Source organism: Camelus bactrianus, chromosome 36 (assembly GCF_048773025.1).
Source record: "Camelus bactrianus isolate YW-2024 breed Bactrian camel chromosome 36, ASM4877302v1, whole genome shotgun sequence".
NCBI lineage: Eukaryota > Metazoa > Chordata > Mammalia > Artiodactyla > Camelidae > Camelus > Camelus bactrianus.
In genome coordinates this window covers 8,648,539-8,663,056 of record NC_133574.1, presented here as the reverse complement: position 1 = coordinate 8,663,056, position 14,518 = coordinate 8,648,539, and the positions used below count along the sequence as shown (strand labels likewise).

Genomic DNA, 14,518 nt, shown 5'->3' with positions numbered 1-14,518 from the left:
ATGGAACCAAGGAACAATGTAACTTATTTCATCCTCCTGGGCCTCACACAGGATCCAAAGGAGCAGAAAGTCCTTTTTGTTATGTTCTTGCTCTTCTACATTTTGACCTTGTTGTGCAAACTGCTCATTATTGTAACTATAACTGTCAGTACGACCCTGAAGTCACCAATGTACTTTTTTCTTGCTAGCCTATCATTTATGGATGCCACTTATTCATCTTCTTTTACCCCCAGATTGATTTCAGACTTATTATTTGGGGGAAAATACCATATCCTCTAAATCTTGCATGAATCAGCTGTTTACAGAGCACATTTTTGGTGGGTCAGAGTTCTTCCTTCTGTTGGTGATGGCCTATGACCACTTTGTGGCCATCTGTAAACACTTGCATTATTTGGTTATCATGAGGCAAAGGGTGTGTGTTGTGCTGGTGATGGTGTCTTGGGTTGGAGGTTTTCTGCACTCAGTTATTCAAGTTAGCACTATTTATAGGCTCCCATTCTGCAGCCCCAATGTCATTGATCACTTTATCTGTGATGTGTACCCCTTACTGAAACTTGTCTGCACTGACATATATGTCATTGGCCTCTTTGTAGTGGCTAGTGGAGGACTGATCTGCACTACTGTGTTTCTGCTCTTACTCATCTCCTATGGAGTCATCTTGCACTCTCTAAAGAACCTGAGTCAGGAAGGGAGGTGGAAAGTCCTCCAGACCTTTGGTTCCCACATCACTGTGGTTATCTGCTTTTTTGTTCCCTGTATTTTCATATAGGCAAGACCTGCTAAGACCTTCCCCTTTGACAAATCATTAAACATGTCTTACACAGTCATAACCCCCATGCTGAATCCATTAACCTACAGTCCAAGAAATTCAGAGATGACTAATGCTATGAAGAAGCTCTGGAGGAAAAAAGGCAGATCAAGTATTAAATAATTGCTTTATTCATCATAAAGGAAGTAATTTAGCATTAGGGCTGATCTCCCAGGATGTAAAAGTCTTCATTAATCTGCATGAAACTTTCTTTTTCCCTGAAGGATTAATGGTAATTATAATTCAAGTTGAACTGTATGTTTGTGCTATTAATAAAAATTCCTTGCTAGAATATAAACTATATGATGTCTGGTTTGTCACTTTGCCTAAAATGTTGGAATGCGTTTCAAGTAAGGAGTCAATAAGTAATATATAATTTATTAGTCAATAAAATTTTTATTGAGTTACAGTGATTTTTAATTTCTGCATTTTCTTTTAGTAGTTTCTCATTCTTAGCTTTATTTTCAGTTGATTATCTTTTTTATCTTTTTGTACTAATCAAAATATTTAATTTTGCATGGACTCATTTATTCAATTTCATTTTCCTTACATAAGAAATTTTTAGTGTAATATTTTAATTTTTAAAATAAGTTCATAAGTGTGATGAAGAATAATAAGTATTAGAAATAAGATGTATGCAAAATAAAATAGTGTAGAATAAACCTCCTACATATCCCATGCCAGTGTCTCCTAGTCTTTTTAGATATAGTCACTATACTCTGATTTTAAGGTTCTTCAAGTCATTATTCTTGTATTTTTCCATATATGTGTATGTTTATGTTTCAAGTGTACAAATTTTGCAGCTTATTACTCTGTGTTCTGAAAATCTTTACATACCATTTTATATAGACTTAAATCATTCTCTGTTTCTTCAAAATTCTTTAGTTTATAAAGGATACACAAAAGTCGATATATCTGTTTTTCTCTATGTTTTTTCCCAGTTTTTTATGTTAAATAGTTCTGCAATGAAATATTTTTGAAATTTTGTAAGTATAAGCTCCTAGATATGAAATCATTAAGTCAATTGGTATATGTAGTTATAATGTTGATACAAAGGTAAAATTGTTGAGTCAATTGTTATATGATTTATAATGTTGGTGGCCAAAATGCCATCCGTAAGCTTGTACCAAACTCACTACTCCTTTATTTCTGGAAAATACCTGTTTTGTGGCATTATCAAACAACCAATGTTTAGTAAACATTTATGGTATTTGAAAATCTAAATGAAGAAATATTGTTTCACTTGTATACTTTAATTATAAATAAATATAATTGAATTTGGACATCCATTCACATGTTTAAAGTGATTTGTATTACTTTCTCATGAATTGCAAAGTAATTAATTTTGCATTTTATTTGACTGCTGATACTTTTCATACTGATTTAATGATTTAATCATATGCAGATGAAATTGTCCCATTCCCATGCATATTAAATTATTACTTGTCAGTTTGTGATTTGCCTCAGAGGGTTTGTACTGTGCAGAATATTTTGGTCCATATAGAAATATTTTTACCTTTACATAATTAAATCTATCAACATTTCCTTTGTATTTTATAACTTACTTAGAATTTTCCTATTTCAATGTTACCAAATTATTTTTCCACATTTTCCAACATTTAACTTTTGAGGTCTTTTTGTTGTTTCACATTTTATGTTTAAATTTTTATACAATCTACACATTATCTTGATGTAAGGAGTTCATTAGGGATCATATTTCAATTATTTTTTGAGATGGTCATTTATATAGATGCATACTTTCCCCATAATTTTGATATTCCAAGTATTCATTCTAAAAATGGCATGTGACTGGATCCAATTCAGACCTCTATTATCTTCCATTGATCTCTATATTCATGTGTCATTCAACACAGGATGTAACTGTATTTGATTTAAAATACACTTTGATACCTTATGAGCCAAGGACTTCTTCATTACAATTACTTATCAGAACTATGTCTATTCTTGCATAATTATATTTCAAAATAAGCTAGTCTGGTAAAAAATTAGTTAGTTGGTATTTGCAATAAGTTTTTATTTAGAAAGAACTTGTATCTTTAGAGAATTGAGAAATTTTATTCACAAACTCGGTAGGTCTTTCCACTTAACAAGTCTTCTTTTATGTTCATGTATATCTAGTATGTTTCTTTGTAATTTTAGTCATTCTGATTTTTTTTTTTGCTGCTATTATAAATAGAATCTTGTCTTATACTTTCCAAGTGTTTCAATGTAGGAAGTATTTGTACTTTCCATTTTTACATAATATTTAATCTTTACAGTACAGCATTCTTCCTTTTTAGTCTGCTTTATAAGTTTTGACAAAATGCAGATGGTTGTGTACCACTATCACAATTATTACGCAAAATATTTCATCACAAAAAATATTTCCTCATGTCTCTTTGTAATCACTTCCTCCCTTCACCTCCAGGTCCTGGCAAACACTAATCCATTTCTATTCCTATAGCTTTGTCTTTTCCAGATGGTCATATAAATTGAATCACATAGTATGTATTCTTTCTTTCTCCCAGCTTTGTTGATGTATAGGTGACAAAATAAAACTGTATATATTTAAGATGTACAGTGTGATGATTTAATATACATATAGATCATGAAATGATAATCACAATCAACCTAAATAACACATCCATCACCTCACATAATTATCATTTTGATATTTGGGTTAGTTTTTCTTTTGGTAAGACCCCCTTAAAATCTACTCTCTTAGTAGATTTCAAGTGGGCAATAATGTATTATTAACTGTAACCACCTTGCTGTATATTAGATTCCCCATAACTTATTTATCTTATAACTGGAAGTTGGTATGTTTTGAGCAATTTATCCCCAGTTATCCCACCCTCCAGCCCCTGGGAATCCACATTCTGCTTACTATCTGCTTCCTTGAGCTTGACTGTTTTAGATTGCACAAGTAAGTGAGGTAATACAATTTTCATCTTTCTGTATCTGGTTTATTGCTCTTAATGTCCTCCATGTTCATTCATATTTCCAAAGGCAGAATTTCTTTCCTTTTGTGACTGAATAATATTCCATTTGTATATATATCCCATTTTTTTTGTCCATTTAGTTGTTGAAAGACACTTAGGTTGTTTTCATAACTTGGCTATTGTGAAAAATGCTTCAATTTATGTGGGAGTGTAAGTATTTCTTCAAGATATTGATATTATTTCCTTTCTACATGTACCCAGAAGGGGGATTGATAGATCATATGTTAGTTCTTTTTTAAATTTATGTTAGGGATGTCTGTATTATTTTCCATAATAGTAGCATCAATTCATAGTCCTGTTAACAATGTACAAGCATTCTAAATTTTCTGCAACTTCATCAACATTCCCTTTTTATGAGGACTTCAATGACATAAAATTAGAAATCAACCACAGAAAGAAAAATAAGAAAAAAAATGACTGCATGGAGACTAAACAACATGCTTCTACAAAACCAATGAGTCAATGATAAAATCAAAGAATAAATTTAAAAATACCTTAGGGCAAATGACAATGAAAACACAATCACACAGAATCTATAGGATGCAACAAAAGCACTCCTAAGAAGGAAGTTCATAGAGCTAGAGGCCTTTCTCAAAAGATTGTTCCACCTAAAAGAATAAAGAAAGAAGAATAAACAAAACCTAAAGTCAGCAGAAGGAAAGAAATAATAAAAATCAGGGAGGAAATAAATAAAAAAAGAGATTAAAAAAAAGAAAAAATCAATCAAATCAAGAATTGGTTTTTTGAAAGTGCAAACAAAATAAACAAACCTCTGGCCAGTCTCACCAAGAAGAAAAGAGAGAGGGTGCAAATAAACAAAATAAAAAATGAAAATGGAAAATCACAATCAACACCACAGAAATATAAAAAATAAAAAATAAGGGAATACTATGAAAATGTATATGGAAACAAGTGGGAAAACCTAGGAGAAATGGGCAAGTTTCTAGAAACATACAGTCCACCAAAACTGAATCTAGAAGAAATAGATCATTTGAACAGACTGATCACTAAAAGTGAAATAGAACCAGCGGTAAAAAAACCTCCCTGCAAATAAAATTCCAGGACCAGCAAAAATAAACAAATGGGGCCTGATTAATTAAACTCATAATCTTTCAGAGCAGGGGAAACCATAGGCAACACAATATAAAAACCTATGGAATGGGAGAAAATATTTACAGTGATGCAACTGACAAAGGTTTAATTTCCAGGATATATTACAGTTAATATGACTAAATGACAAACAAACAAGCCTATCCTACCATGAGAAGATCTAAACAAGCAATTCACCAATTAAGACATACAAATGGCCAATAGGCATATAAAAAATGCTCAATATTGCTAATTATCAGAGAAATGCAAATCAAAACGAGTTATCATCTCACATCAGTCAGAATGGTCATCATTAAAGAGCCCACAAACAATAAATGCTGGAGAGGGTGTGGGGAGAAGGGAACCCTCCTATACTGCTGTTGTGAGTGTAGTTTGGTGCAGCCATTATGGTAAACAATATGGAGACTGCTAAAAAAAAAAAAAACCAGCTTGTCATATGATCTATCAATCCCACTCTTGAGCATAGATCCAGAGGGAGCTCTAATTGAAAAAGATACACACACCACAGTATTCATAGCAGCAGTATTTACAATAGCCAAGAATGGAAATAATCTAAAAGCCCATCAACAGAAAACTAGATAAAGAAGTTATGGTGTATTTGTACAATGAAATAGTACTCAGTGATTTAAAAAAAAAAAAACTAAAATAATGCCATTTTGCAGCAACAAGGATTGAACTGGTGATTGTCATTCTAAGTGAAGTAAGCCCAAAAGAGAAAGAAAAATAACATATTATATTATTCATATGTGTCATCTAAAAGAAAAAATGACACAAATGAGCTTACTTACAAGAGAAACAGAATCTCAAACATAGAAAAGAAACTAATAGTTACAAAGGGGAAATGAGGGTGGGAAGGAATAAATTGAGGGTTCGAGATTTGCAGATACTAACGACTGAACATAAAAATAGATGAAAAACAGGTTTCTTCTGTATAGTACAGGGAACTATACTCAATATCTTATAGTAACCGAGAATGAGAAAATATGTGAATACAACTATGTGTACATATATGTATGACAGAGACATTATGCTGTACACCAGAAATTTACACAATATTATAAACTGAGTATACTTCAATAAAAATAAAATAAAATAAAATAAATAAAATAAAATTAGTGTGATTTACTCTTTTTCATGTGATTATGGCTGTACTCTATCTTCCTTGGAATTGTTACTTCTCTCTTTTTTTCTCTATAGTTTTTTTCAGTTTCCTTCACTCTCCTCTCAGGCTTGGATCATAAGCTCCAGAGATCTCTCTAATGGAATTTAAATCTTGCTTCTTTAGGATTATTTTGAATCTTGTGTATTCTTTGTTATGCTGCATGTGTGAGTTATGTGCGATCTTATGTGCCTGTTGTATGTTGTATTAGACTATGTGTACAGAGATTCAGATTTAAGGAGCTGCAATAGCTATGTTAAAGACCTCTGGATTTAGTTTATGTATTCCTTATATTAATTTATAATTGTCTCTTTCAAATTATGAGTCTTTATCTATTTTTGCATTTCTTTTTAAGAGAGATTCTTTTCTCTTGGACAGAAGTTCTGAGTTGGAATTTTGTATGTGGATGTTATCTGAGTTAAATTGAAACATTTAATAAATCACTTATGGATAATCTCACTAAGTACATCTGCTATACACAAAGACCATCTTTTTAATTCACTCCAGTACCACCTTGGATTTGAAGATTTCACTGAGTAACTGAAAATAAAGGATTCTTGTTCAAGCAAGCTTATGTATTTGCTATTAATAAGTGACTCACTCTTTGGTATTAGAATGATATTTTTCTAGTTAATTCCCCTAATGTGATTGGCAGGAGAAGCCTCTGAAAATATACAATGCATTGGAAGGCACTTATGGAAGATCTCAGTTCTCTAGAGCATGATTCCTTGGTGAGTTTAATGTTGAATGAGCAGCCTTGGGGACAAACTGTTTTGACAACTCTGAAGTAATTTATTGTTCATTGTTGATTAAGTTCCCAAACACATCTTCAATTAACTGGGGGAAGATTTCTCCTTGGGTATTTATGTCACTGTCAAGATGTAAGAGAGAAGCTTAGTAGATAATAAAGAGATAATCTTAGTAGATGAGAATCATATTAAAATATTCATATAAATGCTTTTGAAAAATCCAAAATAAAGCCCATTTTAAAAAATTATCCAGCTTTCTGTATTATTGACTAACACTGTTTTCTTTTTTCTTTTTTTAAGTTTCATACATATATTTTTTAACATTTTTTATTGATTTATAATCATTTTACAATGTTGTGTCAAATTCCAGTGTTCAGCACAATTTTTCAGTCATTCATGGACATATACACACTCGTCACATTTTTTTCTCTGTGAGTTATCATAACATTTTGTGTATATTTCCCTGTGCTATTTCAAAATTGTAGAATAGACTAACACTATTTTCAAAGCTTTATTCAATTAATTTGGTCAGTTAAACATCATTATAAAGTTTTAAATTTGATCTGGAAATATATTTCCAGTGACAGCTTTCAAATTCAGTGACTTACCATCCATATCAATTGCATATTCCTGAAGCCAACTCTGAATAATTCTATAATCTAAACTGCAAAATGTTTATCAAAGTTGAAGAACATGGTCATGGTCAAGAGATGTATGCTTATGTGACAAAATGATTAAGTGTATCCTGATCTCTCTGCAGTCATACCAGGTTTGATGTGGTGGAAATTCTGACTTATCTTCATAGAACTAAACTTTCATCTTCAAGGACCAAAGACAGAAGTGGGGAAGTCTGTATTTGGAACAAGGGACTGAAGAGGAAATAGAAAACCCAGGTAACATATTTACAAAAACTCTTTCCTGCTATAAGAATGGGGAAAAGAGACTTACTTGAAATTAATGATGTATATTTCTTAAGAAGCAAGTTTTATCATATGACCTCAAACATTTTATACCAGAAGCTCCAGGAATAATATAATGCATGCATTTTCTCCATTTTGTAAAATATTATTGGAATAAGAACAATGATAATAATTTTCTCCAATGTTTTGTATTAGAGTTCTTTACATGCATACTGAGCTATGCATTTCAGAATTCACAGAGCAAAACACAACATAACAACATAACCTGCCACTTATATAGTCTTCACAATAATTTATTTTAGATTTCATTATACAGTGTAGAGACTTCAACAACTATTTTATAATTTAATATATTTAAAATAATGGAAACAATATAGCTCTTTATAAATTGTTACCTTATGCATGATATCTTTAAATGTTCTGGTTCTCTGTAGAGATTTTATTTATTGATAATTTTTAATGTGGTAAACTATACATAACACATTTTTGTGTACCCATCACATTCTCCATCTCCAGAACTTTACCATCATCTCAAACTGAAACTCTGTACCCATTAGACAGTAACTGTCCATCTCCTCATCCCTCCAGTCACTTGGAACCACTGCTTTACTCTCTGTATCTTAGAACATGACCCTTCTAGGTACCTCAGAAAAGGGAGATCATAAAATATTTGTCTTTTTCTGTCTGGCTTATTGCACTTATAATAACCTCTTCAAGCTTCATCCATGTTGTAGCATATCTCAGAATTTCATTTCTATTTAAGGCTGACATCTACCACAATTTGTTTATACATTCATTAGTTGTTGGACATTTGGGTTGTTTCCACCTTTTGGCTATTGTGAATAATTCTGCTATGAACATTGTTATAAAAATATCAGTTAGAGTCTCTACTTCCTATTCTTTTGTGTATAAACTCTCAATAACATTTTTTAATATGTAAACTAACAGCCTCATTACAAAGGGAAACTCAAAACTTACAATGTGAAAACTCGAGTTCAGAGACATTTAGTTACTTTTTAGATTCATTGACCTATGACCTATACTTATCCATTATTGGAAAATGAATTTTAGTATCTGTGGAAACAGAATTCATGTATATTTTTAGATACAAGATTTACAGACTCAAATAAAATGCCAATATCTATTTGTCCGTGGGTATATGACATGGATATTTTCTCATTTTGAGGGACTTAAAAATACTGTAAATGAAAAAGAACACATCACATTATGCACTCAGTTGACCTCTTAATTTATGGAAAGATCCCTCAGATTAAGATTAGTTTTAATGATACATTTCAAAGAGAATGTGATTTGGAGAAAGACAGACAGGGCAATTTCCACACATTAATGTAAACAATGAAAAGAAGACAGTTTCCAGAATTGCATACGGTAATGACACAGTCAATCCATCCATCACTTGGGGAATGATCCTTTGGATAACTAGACAAAAGAGTGGATTTGGGGGAAAACTTACATAAAACTAATGTAGAGATGAGACACTGAAATTACGTGGGGAAACAATCAGCTGCTTGACAACTTGGACTCAGGTGGCTGTGCCTGTCTTAGGTTGCCCCCTCAGGGGATCTTACCCGGCATTGGCTACCCAGCCTTCTCACATCTGAGTCTGCAGCTTTTTATAACTTGTTTTCCATTCCAGCCCAAGGATGTTTTGGGGATAGAAGACTAACAGCAGGCACACCCATTGTTTATAGCCAGGGGCCTGGGTCATTTCTAAAACCTCAAGACAGTTGCTAAGCACATTTTCTTTAAGGAGATAAGTGGCTGGGATCTGTTACAATTTGTTAACCCAATCATGGGCTCCCACATTTAAATTTTTTTTTTTCTTTTTAAAAAGTATGATGAGCTGGTTAGGTGTTTAATAGGACCTCAAAATTTTTGCTACATCATTTTTTAGACAGTGCTCAATCATTAAGAAAAAGCTATTGGTTCCATGGGAAATAACTATATAGAAAGTTAAATAGGAACACATCTAGGCATGAATTGTGATCATATGTTTCAAATGGATCTAGACTGAAACAATATTTCAGGGTCTATAATTTTCAATGTCCTTCTAATTGAGTTTTTTCCCAGTATTTTATATCTTTCATACCATTTGTTTTCCATCTAATGTTGCTGAATTTGACACAGTGTAGACCTACTTAGTTTATCTTATTTTATTTATCTTGGTGGGATAGTTATCATAGACTTAGATTTTTGAGCATTCTTTAAAGATTTTATTTGTTCCCATTGAATATGTTAAGAAATTTGAAGAGTCTCACAAATGTTTGAGACAGGTCTATTTAGTCTTAATAAAGTGCAATATTGATAAAGTATAGAAATTTTTATTACTCTAAGTCAAATTAATTAGTTTTGAACAGTTTAGAATAGTAATCATGTTCATAAGAACATTTTAACAGTCAAATATTTATTGATCACTTAAAATGCATAAGGCACATTCATAGATCCTAGAGATACAATTATTGATAAGGTATGATTATTGACCCAATAGATCCAACCGGTGACAGTGGAAAAGCAGCTAGAGACACATGAGTTGTAAGTGCTCCATAGGTCAAGGACTTAGACTCTCCTATTAGAAGTTACCTCTTGAATCCTCAGACAACTCCTATGAAGTGTATTTATTTTCCATTACAAATGTGGATGTAGCATCCTCATTGTGCTCGGGGACACTGAATTATGTATTATGCAATGAAATGCCGGAGTTCAGAAGATGGAATTCCTTTAGGCAGCTGGTTTTGTCTACTCATGCATCTGAAAGTTCAGGTTTTGATTTTCTCATTTTCCTTTACTCTGGAAGTCTAAAGGTTCTGAGAGGCAAGTCCTGGTGCTGATGCTGAGTTAACACTCCAATCCACCTCCAGATTGACAGCTCAGGAAATTCAAAATTCCTTTACTTCTAAATAACTCACTCAATGCCTCTAAACAAAACCACATACAAATTTCAAAGCATATTTTATTCAGCTGATAGTCTTTGACATTTTCTAGCTGCTTTTTTTCTGTCATCTCTTAACTTCTCTCCTCTATACTTTTATTCTCCTGCTGATGTCTGAGTACAAATTGGTTCATGAGAGGCACAAAGAATAGAAAAAAACCCTGCCCTTCACAAATGGCAGTCTATAAATGTAGACACTGGAATGGAGCACATTTGAGATAGTCCTGCCAAAATGAAATTATCCACATTACATGTAAAACTGGACCTGGATCATATCAGAAATGCCCAATAGACGACTGAGTTTCCTCAAGTGAGTATGAGTGTCCTAAGTTCCACACAGACTCAGATAATCAAGAACTTACAATATGAACAAAATAACTAATCTAGTTTACTCATTACTTTAATAATCAAATAACCTTTAATGCACACTAATTCACCCTGATTAATATAAAGAGAGTCTACCAGTGGAAGTGTTAGAATCCAGTTTGAGATAAAGGTTTCTATGAAAAGAATTCAGAAACACATCTGGGAAGATAATCACCTTTTCAGTAAGAATGAATTGGGACATGATTTTTCCAAGATGACTGAGCCAAATCAAATAATATATTTCTTGATTTTGGTATAGAATTCTTTCTCCTATACCACAACTATGTCTCAAATTTTATTTTGGCATTTTTAATTAAGCTATGCTTAGCGACAATTGATTCTGAACAATTTGGAAAGTAGGAAAAATGTCAATGTAGTATCAATCACTTCGGTTTATACTGTCCAATTTTCTCTAATAACATTGTGATAAGTGTCATTTTAGTTTGTGTTTGTTGGGGGTGCATCTTTAAATAAAACATTACTTTCATTGTACTTTATTGGGAAGAATTTTAGACATTATCTCTGTTCAGTTGTTCTCTAATGAGTTTTGAAGTTCAGTTTATTTAAACAGAGTTTAACAAGCTTCTAATGAATACTCGTGATGAGCCTGGTTCTTTCACACTGTGGGTGACTTAATTCTTGATCTTTGGAGCTCACAGTAATTCAGAGAGATAGTTATCTAAATGTAAGCCAATAGTTTTATGCTCCATGACTAAGCATTTCTTTACATAAATATATAAATCAGTTATTAGAGATGAGATTGTTTTCACGGTGGGCCTCAGAAGCCAAAATGTGTTCAGGAAAAATAGAAATGGTAAATCAAGGCAGAAGTGTCATCTTTGTGAGAGAGATTGTGGAAAAAGCAGCTTTCTTATTGTGTGGTATGCCACCTCTCAGGTATGCCTCCCAGTTAGAATACTGACATCTCATCACTGTAGTTGAAGCAAGGAATTTGTGATATTGAATGGAGTGCTTGTGGGAGGAGATTCCAAAATCTCATTGTGTGAACCCTCGTGGATAAAACACTGTGCAGTAAGATATCACAGTTTTGACAGAAAGCTTGCAATCCTCTCTAAGTCATTGTTGGCCCTTTTGTTTGCAGACTCTGACACTTGATCAACACCTTTGGATCACCATGGAAAATAGGAACAATGTGACTGAATTTGTCCTGCTGGGGCTCACACAGAACCCTGAGATGCAAAATGTTCTATTTGTCCCCTTCTTACTCATCTACCTCATGACCATAGCGGGCAATCTGCTTATCATGGTGACCATCATGGCCAGCCGGTCCCTGGGTTCCCCCACGTACTTTTTTCTGGCTTATTTATCATTTATAGATACTGTCTATTCTACTGCCATTGCTCCCAAAATGATCACCGACTTGCTTCATGAGAAAAAGACTATTTCCTTCCAGGCTTGTATGACTCAAGTCTTTATAGATCATCTGTTTGCTGGTGTTGAAGTCATTCTCCTGGTGGTGATGGCCTATCACCGATACGTAGCCATCTGTAAGCCTCTTCATTATTTGGTCATCATGAATCGGCGGGTATGTGTTCTCATGCTGCTGCTGGCCTCGACTGGAGGCTTTCTGCACTCATTGGTTCAATTTCTCTTCATTTATCAGCTCCCTTTCTGGGCCTCAATGTCATTGACAATTTCCTGTGTGACATGTACCCCTTATTGAAACTTGCTTGCACCAACACCCACCTCATTGGACTCTCCATGATAGCTAATGGAGGGGCAATCTGCACTGTTGTCTTCTTCACTCTCTTAGTTTCCTATGGGGTCATATTACACTCCCTTAAGGTGCATGGTGTGGGAGGAAATCACAAAGCCTTCCACACTTGTGCATCACATATGACGGTGGTCATTTTATTCTTTGTTCCCTGTATCTTTCTGTATGCAAGGCCTAATGTCAACTTTCCCATTGACAAATCCATGATGGTAGTTGTAACTTTTATAACTCCCATGTTGAACCCCTTAATCTATACCTTGAGAAATGCAGAAATGAAAAATGCCATGAAGAAACTCTGGAGTAAAAATCTGACTTTAGGTGGAAAAGGGCTGTATCCCTCATGTAGGACATGATATTCATTCTTTTACAGAATCATGGAATACTTTAAACTACACGTGATTGCATTTAAAACATCATTTCCTTTGGGTTATTTAGCCTATTTGTTCTGAAACAGCTATACAAATTAATCTTTTTGTAAGTGGAATATTTTATAGTCCTTAAGACCAAGAGAATTGCATAGGTTTAATTTCTTATATATGTATTCATAGTGTATGAAGATTCCTTACCTACAACAATTTTTTGGTTTTATTTCAAGTTCTTGTTTGTGGGGTATGGTACCATTCTGGTATAGAGAAACACGACCTAAAAGAACTTGTTTCTTTTATTCTGAGAGGGTGAAATTTGAAATTAAAAATTTAGATTGTTTTAAAAACATTAATCTAACAATAAAAATAAATGTCTCAGTCAAATTAATTAATTTAAAGTTTCACAGCACATGTTCATAGCAAAGGATAAATCCACAAGACATGAACTTTGTGAAATTTATGCTGTAATGGTAGGGTGTGGTTGATTTTCTTTACTGATCAAGTTTTTGACTAAGAATTAAATTTTTAAACCCCTTGCTATGAACCTAGCTCAAGTGGTCTCCCCAGTAGTTGAATATATATTTAAGTCACTCAAATCATCTATATCTTCAGAGTCTGGCTTCATTAAATTAAACTATCTGGGTTTAGAGCTTTTTGTTTAATGCAATAAATATTTAACATCAGGGATACAGATTATTTTGATTTACATAATGAATGCTTTTCTGATTCTCCATAAACTATGAGTTCTTGACTTAAGTGATGAATCGAAAGTATCTTCTCTGTTTACAGTACCTCTATGGTGGCTTTGGGGAACAAATACTGCATTACAAAGATCGGTTTTAAGGCTCTGGCATTACAAGCTTCCTGTCAAAATGCAACTCACAACTTAGACACTCAGGTCCAAAATATGCCTTCTTTTTATTTTTTTTCTCAATTTATAACTGAAATCACTCAGTGTGCTTAGCAATACTAATGCCTCCATATGTTTGAGACGTTTTGAATTGATACCAACAATAAAGTTTTATCTATTCTTCAGTGAAGGAAATAAAAAGTACTCTAGGTCTTTTAATTAGAAAGAAATCTAATACTTCAAAAACGGTCAGATTTTAAGGAGCTAACTGTTGGATTTGAAGATGCTCATTAGAGGGAGCATGATTGGGATCAAGGATTCACCACCTGTGCTGTACGTAGGGATGAGGAAGCTGGACTCAGGGTGAAATATCTCTGCATGTACTTCTCAAATTCCTTCCCTGCTCTGAGATAAATAATTTTCTTTAAATATTTTACTTTTTTTATATTTACATCTTTCAACCACAAAGGATATATATTTTTAGGTATGGTATGAGATGGGTGT

General features: G+C 33.1%; 2 pseudogenes; both read left to right on the top strand.

Annotated features, from left to right (window-relative positions):
• LOC141576175 (olfactory receptor 4A47-like) lies at positions 1-931 on the top strand (annotated as a pseudogene).
• Positions 932-12,199: 11,268 nt separating this feature from the next.
• LOC141576192 (olfactory receptor 4A15-like) lies at positions 12,200-13,152 on the top strand (annotated as a pseudogene).
• The last annotated feature ends 1,366 nt before the right edge of the window (positions 13,153-14,518 follow it).